We start from the raw sequence: 10,118 nt of genomic DNA, 5'->3' as shown, positions 1-10,118 counted from the left end.
ACTCTTTTTTGCCACTTGCAAATACCAGTAGCTTGTTTCCCAGAAGTAGGCATGAGAAGGGTAAAAGAAGAGTGAAAAGGGACTAATTGTATGTTATGTATCAGCCTGTCTGAGTTTCTTCTTCCCACCACCCCAACCTCATATTTAAACATTCTATCCAAACAGGAGGTGTCCTATGGAATTGCCACTTTAAAAACCCTACTGCTTGTCTAAAGTGTGTGTTCCACTGGGAGCTTAAAGTATCCATTGCCACAGTACATTCAGCAGGATCAGTTACAATCACTGGATGTGTATCAGCTCAAAAGAACCCACCTACAAGGTTTTATCAATCCATTTTCCAATTTGAGAGTTATTTCTGAGTCCATTCAAAATAATTTGCCGCCACCCACGGGTACTACCCGGCATCACAATGACTTGTGTTCCAGTGTTTAGGAGGGCCCCAAAGGCTCGGCAACCACATTTGCTATCAGATTCGCAACAAAGATCCTAACTGGGAGAATGGAGGTTTATCTACCTAATAATGATAGTGTGTCTGCCTTTTTTGTTCACAGTTTATGTGTGTGTTTCACTTAAATTATTGTCACTCTAGTTCGTTGTAATTCCTATACATTCAGTGAGGTAAATCTTGGAGAAAAAAATATATACATGGAACCTTCAGAAAAGGACATATAGGACACAAAACAGTTTCTATAAAGTGGAAATATTAAAAATAACACCCTGATACCAGTCCTAAGTGAAATTAAAAACAAAACTAGATGTAGGTTTTGTACCTTGTTAAATTTATTTCAAAATATTTTAAATTAAAAAAAAACTAGAAAATAAAAAGACTCTTCTACCTGGAAATTTTAAAACCTATTATGTAATTCTATGATGAAAGGGGTACTACAAACAAAGAATTCCTGAAAGATAATGAAAACACTATATATCAGAATCCATGTAAAGCAGTATAGATGAAAATTTGTAGCCTTAACACCTATATCAATAAAAATGAAAGAATGAACATAAATGAATTAAATTCCTAAATCAAATAACTAGGAAAAAAAAAAAGCAAAATAAACCAAAAGGGAGCACAAGGGAAGAAATGATAAAAACAGAATTAGGTGAATAGAAAAATAGCAAATTAAAAAAATAAAATTCTGGTTTCTTGAAAAATTAACAAATCACTGGCTAATTTAAGGTAAATAAAGGAAGAAAACACAAATGTAAAAAATGAGAAATGACAAGGAGTGACTAATGCAGAGAAAATAAAAAATTCTATGCAGATAAATTTGAAAACCTAAATGATATAATTTTTAAGGAAAATATGGTTATTAGAATCAATCTCAGTAGAAACAAAGTTTAAACAGAACAATTTTAATAAAAGAAATAGAGAAACTGTTCAAAAAAAACAAACCAACAGCCAAAAACCAAAACCAGGCAAATTGTTTCACTGGAGAATTTTACCAAACTTTTAGATACCAGATGGTTTCAAAGTTACATAGATTGTTTTAGAGCATAGAAAATCAGAACTTCTAAATTATTTTTACAAAACAAATATAACATTGATATCTAAACTTGATAAAGTTAACCAAAATAAATACGAATGCTTATGCAAATATCCTAATATACTATACTAGTAGTGATAGACTCAAACCCCACATGAAGAAAATGATACCCATGCCCACATGGAGTTTATATCAGAGATGCAAGAATAACTCAATATTATGAAATCTATTAATTCACTCCCGTAGAAACAGGTTAATATCTAGGAAATCTCTCTTAATAGTATTCACTATATTATGAGTCTACAGAGATAGGTCATATTATTTTCTCCATAGATACTGAAAAAAACTGGACAAAACAATACCCATCCTTAAAACATCTCTCGGAAAACAGGGAACAAAAAACACCAGGTGGGGCTTCCCTGGTGGCGCAGTGGTTGAGAGTCCGCCTGCCGATGCAGGGTACGCGGGTTCGTGCCCCGGTCCGGGAAGATCCCACATGCTGCGGAGCGGCTAGGCCCGTGAGCCATGGCCGCTGAGGCTGCGCGTCCGGAGCCTGTGCTCCGCAATGGGAGAGGCCACAACAGTGAGAGGCCCACGTACCGCAAAAAAAAAAAAAAAAAAAAAAAAAAAAAAGGCAGGTGGATGAATAACATAAATATATCTACGTTTATACATGATAATATGGTATATATAACATTTTATGTGTGTATGTGTGTGCATGCCCACGTGTGTGTGTGTGTTTGTAAAATTGTAAAAGCTAGCCTTTTACCTAATGGAAAAACACTACAGGCATTCTCAGTAAGGTCAAGAACTAGCTAGGCAAGAATGCCCACAATCTTGACCACTATTATATTGTTCTGAAAGTATTAGCCAATACTATCAGACAATAGAAAACAGTTAAGACACATTAGACTTGTAAAAGTAAGAGAAAAAACTTTTCTATTTTCAGATGATCTGATAGTATACCTGGAAAATCCCAGGTAATCAATGATAAACTCAAAAAATAAAATTATTCATTAAAGTAGCAGGATATAAGATTAACATGCAAAAATCAATAGTTTTTATAAACAAAAATAACCAATTAGAAGACAAAATGGAAGGAAAACCTCATTTACAGTAGCAACAAAAAGATGAAATATAATGAAGAAACATACAAAGAAATGTTCAAAACGTATATGAGGAAAACTATAAAACACTCCTGAAAGACACAAAGTTGACTTAAACAAATGGAAAGACATTCCTTATTCTTGGCTGATATTTCAATGTTATTGAGATGGTAGTTCTACCTCTTTTGATTTATAAATTTACTGCAGCCCCCTCAAAAATACAAGCTTTTTTATGGAGTTAAGCAAGTTGCTAAAAAGTTCTTATGGAAATATAAACATGCAAGAAATAGCTAAGAAAATACTGAAAAGAAAGTGCTATGAGTGGGGACTAGCATTACCAGAAATTAAAACTGCTACAAAGTCTCTATAATGCAAAGAGTGAGGTACTGGCAAATGAACAGGCAAACCAATAGAGTGGAATATAAAGTCTAGAAATAGACCCAAATACGTACAGAAATTTAGTATTTGATAAAAGTGGTATTGCAAACCACTGGGCAAATGTTGATTTAGCTAAATTGTGCTGGGACAATTGGGAAAAAATAAATTTGGAAAAAATAAAATGAATTCCATACAACATACACAAGAATAAACTCCAAATGAAGCAGTGGTCCAAATGGAAACAATAAACTAAGTCCTAGAAGGCAGTATGGGTGAATTTCTCTATAACTTGACTTCTTTTCAACTATGACTGAAATTACAGATATAATAAAAAGATTTATAGACATATAGATATACTGTAAAGAAAAAATAATAAATGGAGCAAAATGCTAATAGGTAAAAATCTAAAGGATATATAGACACACACATATATATTTATATATTCTTTATCCAGATTTTTATGCATTTATATTTATATGTTTATAATGTATGTGTGTGCGTTTTGAACTATTTTTACAGTTTTCAGTAAGTTTGAAATAATTTATAAATAAAAAGTTTTTTAAATTTCAAAAAAGTGTGTATAGTACCAACCAATATTTACAAATGTATGTAATTACTTGTGTAATCCAAATGATATAGATATACAAATACACATTCATAAACATTCAAGCCCCAAAGCATTAAATAGCTATTTCTAAGCAGGTGGGATTTTAGATATTTTTATGCATTATCTTTTTTGCTTCTCTATATTTCCTTTCATAAGCATTTCTTTCAGCATAAGAGGATAATAATTTTGTTATTTAAAAGTTCCTCAAGCATTGTCTATAGTAGTGAAAAGTGGAAATACTCCAAATGGACACAAACAGGTGAATGACTAAGCTAAAAATGACAAGTAATAAAATTAAGCAATGAAAAAAGATACTTGCTCTCATTTTAAAGGCTGATCAACTATTCAGAATTCCTGTGGCACTGTGTAACGAGAAAATCTTACTTCTGAAACTGCAATTGTTAAAAATAAGTTTAAAATTACTTAGGTTTTTCTAAATACATACTGAGAGAAGAGATGAATTGAAGCAAGTATACATTTTTTTAATCATAGGTTTTAATGCTTTTCTATCAAATTAGTAAAGGGCAAGCAGCGACTTCAGTTCCTATTTCCCCTGCCTGATACCCTTAACTTTCATGTTTGAGTATCTAACAAAGAACATTCTTAAGTTGGAGGAGTTAGAAGAAATATTCTTCAGTAGTAATAAGTTTCTCCTCAGCACTTGAGTGTTGTTTGCACAGAAGGGCTATAGCACATCCTTTGTCAATGCTGTGCAGTTTACTTCCATAGGACCGTTTGTCTGCAATGTCATTTGAGGATTTTTTTTGGAGATGGGTAGTGCAATGCCTCATGACACTCAACATGCTCCATTTTGTAGCACATGGTGCAGAAAGAAAAAATTCCATAAAAAAAACGATGAAATGGTATTTTTCCTACATATACAAAAGCTTTTTTTTTTTTTAATACAATGGTTGAATGGTGGTAACATTGAATACTGGTAGGTTTGGATAAAGGGAAATTTACAGATTCCAGTTTCATAAATAAGCTTCTAGCAAATAAAGTGAGTTTTAATAATAAGTAAATTTCAGATATGCAGAATACTGTCTACTTTCTATGTTACAGTGTGATCCTTTGTGATGTTAACAGTCCTGAGGTCTTCCAAAAGAGAACGCTGTAAGACTGAGGTACACCATCTGATCCTGTAAGATATTTTGTGTGATGCCCAAACCCAGTACAGACACAGAGCTGCAGGAAAAGCAGATGTATGAAATACAAATGCACCATGACAGAAAACTCTGTTCAGAGCCTGTTTGCCTAAATGTCATAACATTGTGTGTGTGTGTGTTTATGTGTGTGTGTGTGTGTGTGGTTCAAAATACATATTGGTACTTACATGGATAAATGTTTATTAGACTATTACAAACATTCATTAAAATATCTATAATCTTTCCAGTACAAAATAGTAGTGTGGATTTTAAAGTTTTACGTTGACTGCAAGGTTTATGTTTTTGCAGGTGTACATGGATTTGCATATTAGAAAAATAATTAGAAAAAAAATGATGGTTGTGAGAACTTTTTCCCCACTGTTCTTAAGTGCCATTTTGTCATAAATGGCAAAAACACACATTTGTGTGTGCTTATTTCTGGGCTCTCTATTCTATTGGTCTGTAAGTCTAACCATGAAACAATATCCAATTGTTTTAATTATAGTATCCTTAAAATAATCTTAATCTATAGAGCAAGTCCTCCCACTTTATTTTTCCTTCTTCAAGTATATTCTGGCTATTCTGGTATCTGTGTTTCCATACAAATTTTCAAATTGGTTTCAAGAGAGAGGGAAGGAAGGATGGATAGATGGATGGACGGAAAGAAGGGGAAAAAGGAGAGAGAAAGAGGAGGGAGGGAGGGAGGGAGGAAGGAAGGAAGGAAGGAAGGAAGGAAGGAAGGAAGGAAGGAAGGAAGGAAGGAAAGAAACATCTGTTAAGCTACTGTTTGTGATCACATTGAACCTATAATTCAGTTTGGAGAGAACTGACATCTTTATTATATTGGTTCTTCCAGTCAAGTCACAATGAATGTCTACTTATTTAGTCGTCTTTAATTTTTCTCAATTATATTTTATAGTTCTGTGTAGAGGTCTTGTACATTTTTTATTTTTTCATAGGTATTTGATATATTTATGTTATTGAAAATATCTTCTTTACTTTTCATCTAATGTATTGCTGGTTTATAGATATGCAATTGAGTTTTATACCTAAACTTTGTATCCAGCAATCCTGATAAATTCACATATTAATTCTGATAATTTATCTGCAGATTATTTTAAATTTTGTACATATGCAATTGCATATCCACTAGAAATAATGGCCCAACTTGCTGCATAACAGATTGCTGGATATGGTTTTATTAATAATATATCTGTGATTATAGTATATTAAAATAAATATTTCTACTAATGTAAACAAGTTGATGACTGAAAGAGTTTGTGTAAACTTGGTGTCTTAGCCTTCATACATTTGGTTTATTTGGGGAAATGATCCCAGGTAACAGAAATAAGGAACCAGGAAGTGGGAAAGAGCAAAAGCAAAAAGGAATGTGCTGGGGACAAGTGAGGCTTAATCCTGCTGGGATCTTCCATGCAATGATGTAGAATGTACTTTTTTTTTTTTTAATTAATTAATTTATTTATTTATTTATTTTTGGCTGCGTTGGGTCTTCGTTTCTGAACGCAGGCTTTCTCTAGTTGCGGCGAGCGGGGCCTACTCTTCGTTGCGGTGCGTGGGCTTCTCAACGCGGTGGCTTCGCTTCGCCTGTTGTGGAGCACGGGTTCTAGGGTGTGCGGGCTTCAGTAGTTGTGGCTCACGGGCTCCAGAGTGCAGACTCAGTAGTTGTGGCACACGGGCTTAGTTGCTCCGCGGCATGTGGGATCTTCCGGGACCAGGGCTTGAACCCGTGTGCCCTGCATTGGCAGGTGGGTTCTTAACCACTGCGCCACCAGGGAAGCCCTAGAATTTACTTCTGAACTGTCCACTCAAGAGAAAGAAGAAGGGAGCGGCAATTTGGGGCAGGTGTAACTTGGCAGTGTCTCCCCATATATTTTCCACGTTTTATCTCTATGGCTTCTCTGAGGAGAGGCGTGGGAATCTCCCTACTAACACTCATTTACACACGTACAACCTGGAAATACAAGGCAGTTAACACCCCATGTATAACCATTGACCAGTGGGGGACAGGAAACTGTGGATAAATGCTCCCCTCTTCTGGATTAAAAGGGAAGCTGACCAAATGTGAGTTTGGGCATAAAAGGTGTCTGTTAAAATTAGCATTATTTTTTCCTCAGATGTGTGGTAGCCCTCACTGGTGAAGCTATATGGGTGTTTTTCTTGTGGGAAGGTTTTAATTACAAATTCAATTTAGTTAAAAGATAGAGGACTATCAGATAGTGTGTTTTTTCTTGTGTAAATTCTAAGTTGTATTTTTCGGTATTCATTTCTTCTAATTGAGCGTACAGTAATTTAAACTATTCTCATTTTTAATTGTAATGTAACATATACATATATAGAAAAGCACACAGATTATAAATTTACAGCTTGATGAATTTTCACAAACTACACACACTCATGTAACCGCCACCAAGATCAAGAAACAGAACATTACTAGCACCCTAAGCCCACAAAATAAACATGTTATTTTTTTATACAGTAGGTGTTTGTTTAGATTCACTCACAAGTTAGCCATTTTCTTTGCTCACTATTTCTTTTGGCCCATAGGCCTTCTTTCTAGGATTCTTTTCCTTTATCCTGAAGTATATTTCTCAGAGTTCCTTTCCTGGGGGTCTGCTGATAGCAGATTTTCCGTTGCGTTATCTAAAAATGTCTTAAATGCATCTTTACTCTTGAAAGATAGTTTTATACTTTTTAGTTCTAGGGAGACAGCTATTTTCTCTTAGCACTTTGAAGATAATAATCCTCTGCTTCTGGCTTCCATCATTGCTTATGTGAAGTCAGCTGTTAATATAACCCCTGTTAGTAAATATTTTGGTTTTACTTTCGGGATGCTTTCAAAATAATTTTGCGTTTGCGTTTTGAAGTTTCACTACAATGTGTTTAGGTGTGCGTTTCTTTTCAGTCATTTTGCTTGAGGTCTATTGCGCTTCCTGAATCTAAGAATTCAGCTGTTATTTCTCTAAATTTTCCCTTTCCCCCATTTTCTCTATTGTGTCCTTTTAGATCTCCCATTTGACATAACTGGAACATTCTTACTCTGACATCCTTGTCTCTTAACCTGCCTGTTATATTTTCTATCTCTTTGCTTTTCTATGTTTTATTCTAAGTAATTTCCCATTCACTAATTTTCTCTGCAGTTGTTGTCTACTCTCCTGTTTAACTCATCCACTTTTCTAATTAAAGATCTTCTATTTTTAATTTCTAGAAGTTCTACTTTGTTCTTTTTTTAAAAAAAAAATTCCTGGCCAATTTCGACTGTCCCTGGTTCCCTTATCGTATTTTAAATAGTTTTAGCTTTTAAATATATTAAAGATACTTATTTGCATTTGCTTCTGCCTGGCACTACCAAGCCAAGCATACTTTTAAACTACATTTTTAGGCTGGAGCTTTCTCGTGCTAGTTGAGCAGACCTAATTCTAGCCCTAAACTTGTATGAGCATGAGGACTGGTCATTTCTGTCTCCAAAAAAATTCTTTTACTTTTCCACCAACTTAACCATACATTAGAAATTATTGATAAAACTATATTTTAGCCAGTTTTTTAAGGTGGCTACATATGGGAGGGTTTCCCTGTGAATCTAATCTGCCATATCCTTCTATGTTTTATTTTACTGCTCTATTCAGGCTCCATTATCACATAGATCCAATGACTGAAGTTTATAATATATCAGAAATGTATCTATTATATATTACAGGATCTTATATTCGAATTGCAGAAAAGACAACTTCCCTTCATTGTTCTAAATTGTCTTGGCTCTTTTTAGACACCTATTATTTCATATGTTTTAGAATCTATTGTCAAAATAAAAAATATCTATGGGGTGTTGACAGGCATTGTATATACATATATACATACATATATATACATGGAGAGAGAGAGAAAAAGAGAGAGAGAGACAGGGAGAGAGACTCTGTGTAAAATTTGGTTATTTACAATATTTAACCTTACTATCTTATCTGCATATTTCTGGTTAATATATTTTTTAGGTTTTTTTTTCTTAATTAAGAGGGTTTTTTTTTCAGTTATAACTTCTATTTAGTTATTTTGGGATTACTAGTTATTTTGAAACACATGTTGTTTTTAATACCCACTTTGTACAAATGGCTTAATAGTTCTTAAGGATTTTTTGTCATGACATGGAAGCCTGCCAAAAACAAGCAACAAAGTAATAAGTGCCTCAATTAATGGCTTATTTTCAAAACATCCAATAGTACAAGGATCATTTCTGCTTTTCGGCCTGGGCAGCCCTCAAGGAGAAAATGCCAATGGCTCTTCTTTCCCCTTAATGTTTGGAAAACAAATGAAGTCATGGTGGTTCTTAAGGCAAACAAGCAAAAAATCTTGAAACGGATTTCTTCTAGGAATTCAACACCTCTTTTTAGAACCTACACGTTGTATGCTTCATTAAAGTATAGTTCTCACTATTACTAATCAGTGTCATAAAGGAAATACACAGCTGTCGCTTTCTAGGGTCACCCTCCAAATTAACAACAAAAGTCCACCCCATCTGCTACCCCTGGTCCCCCGCATGACAGTTTAACCTCACCAAAAAATATCGCAAAATGCTAAGAGGCATGCCACTTTTCTGAAACGACGTCAACTTACAATCCTTCAAAATTCAAAAACTACTTCTTTTTTCCTTTTGTCATCAAGACTATCACCACTGCACATCCATCCTGGTGTGTCTTTTACATTTTAGTAGTTAGGTCTCAGCAAATATTCCTTGAATATTAACTGCGAGGCATTTTGGATGAAAGTCAGGAGTCCTAGGATTAACTCTAAAACCTATAAAATAGAATAAATTACACACAATGTGTGAAGAAGTGAGCACTATGTATTCTTCAGTGAAAGGTTTTTTGGGGTTGTTTTTTGGTTTTGGGGGTTTTTTTCCCCTCAAGAACCAAGTTTGTTTTGGCTCCCTGAAACACTGATTTCCCTCAACAGTCATTTAGAAAACAAGACTAAAAAACATATATACAGAAATAATTTTTTGGCTGGAAGATTATAATTGCAACATAAGACAGGAGATCCCAAAGGAACCTGAGACATTGCCTTGCCCTGACTGGAAAAAAGATCCAGGCGATTAGTGAAAAATGTTTCCTGTATCCCTCGGGTGTGTGCATCTGGAGCGGCCTCCCAGCAAGCAACCGCAGAGGCCTCTGTGGTCAACCAGCGTTTGTCGTCACCAGCGTAAAATCGTGAATGGTTTCAGCTACCGCCGCTGGTGGGCGCTCAGGAAAAGTGACTGCCTACTGCCCTCCAGGCTACGCCCCCGGTTTCCTGGGTTACTAGCCTCCGCGCTCCTCCCAAGTTCTCTTCCGGGAGGCGGCGATCTTACGTTCTCGGCGCGTGACGCAGCACGCTTTGGTATAAATAT

The sequence above is a fragment of the Orcinus orca genome, chromosome 5 (assembly GCF_937001465.1).
Source record: "Orcinus orca chromosome 5, mOrcOrc1.1, whole genome shotgun sequence".
Taxonomy (NCBI): Eukaryota; Metazoa; Chordata; class Mammalia; order Artiodactyla; family Delphinidae; genus Orcinus; species Orcinus orca.
The sequence above is the reverse complement of the archived record's forward strand: the minus strand, read 5'-3'. Positions refer to the sequence as shown.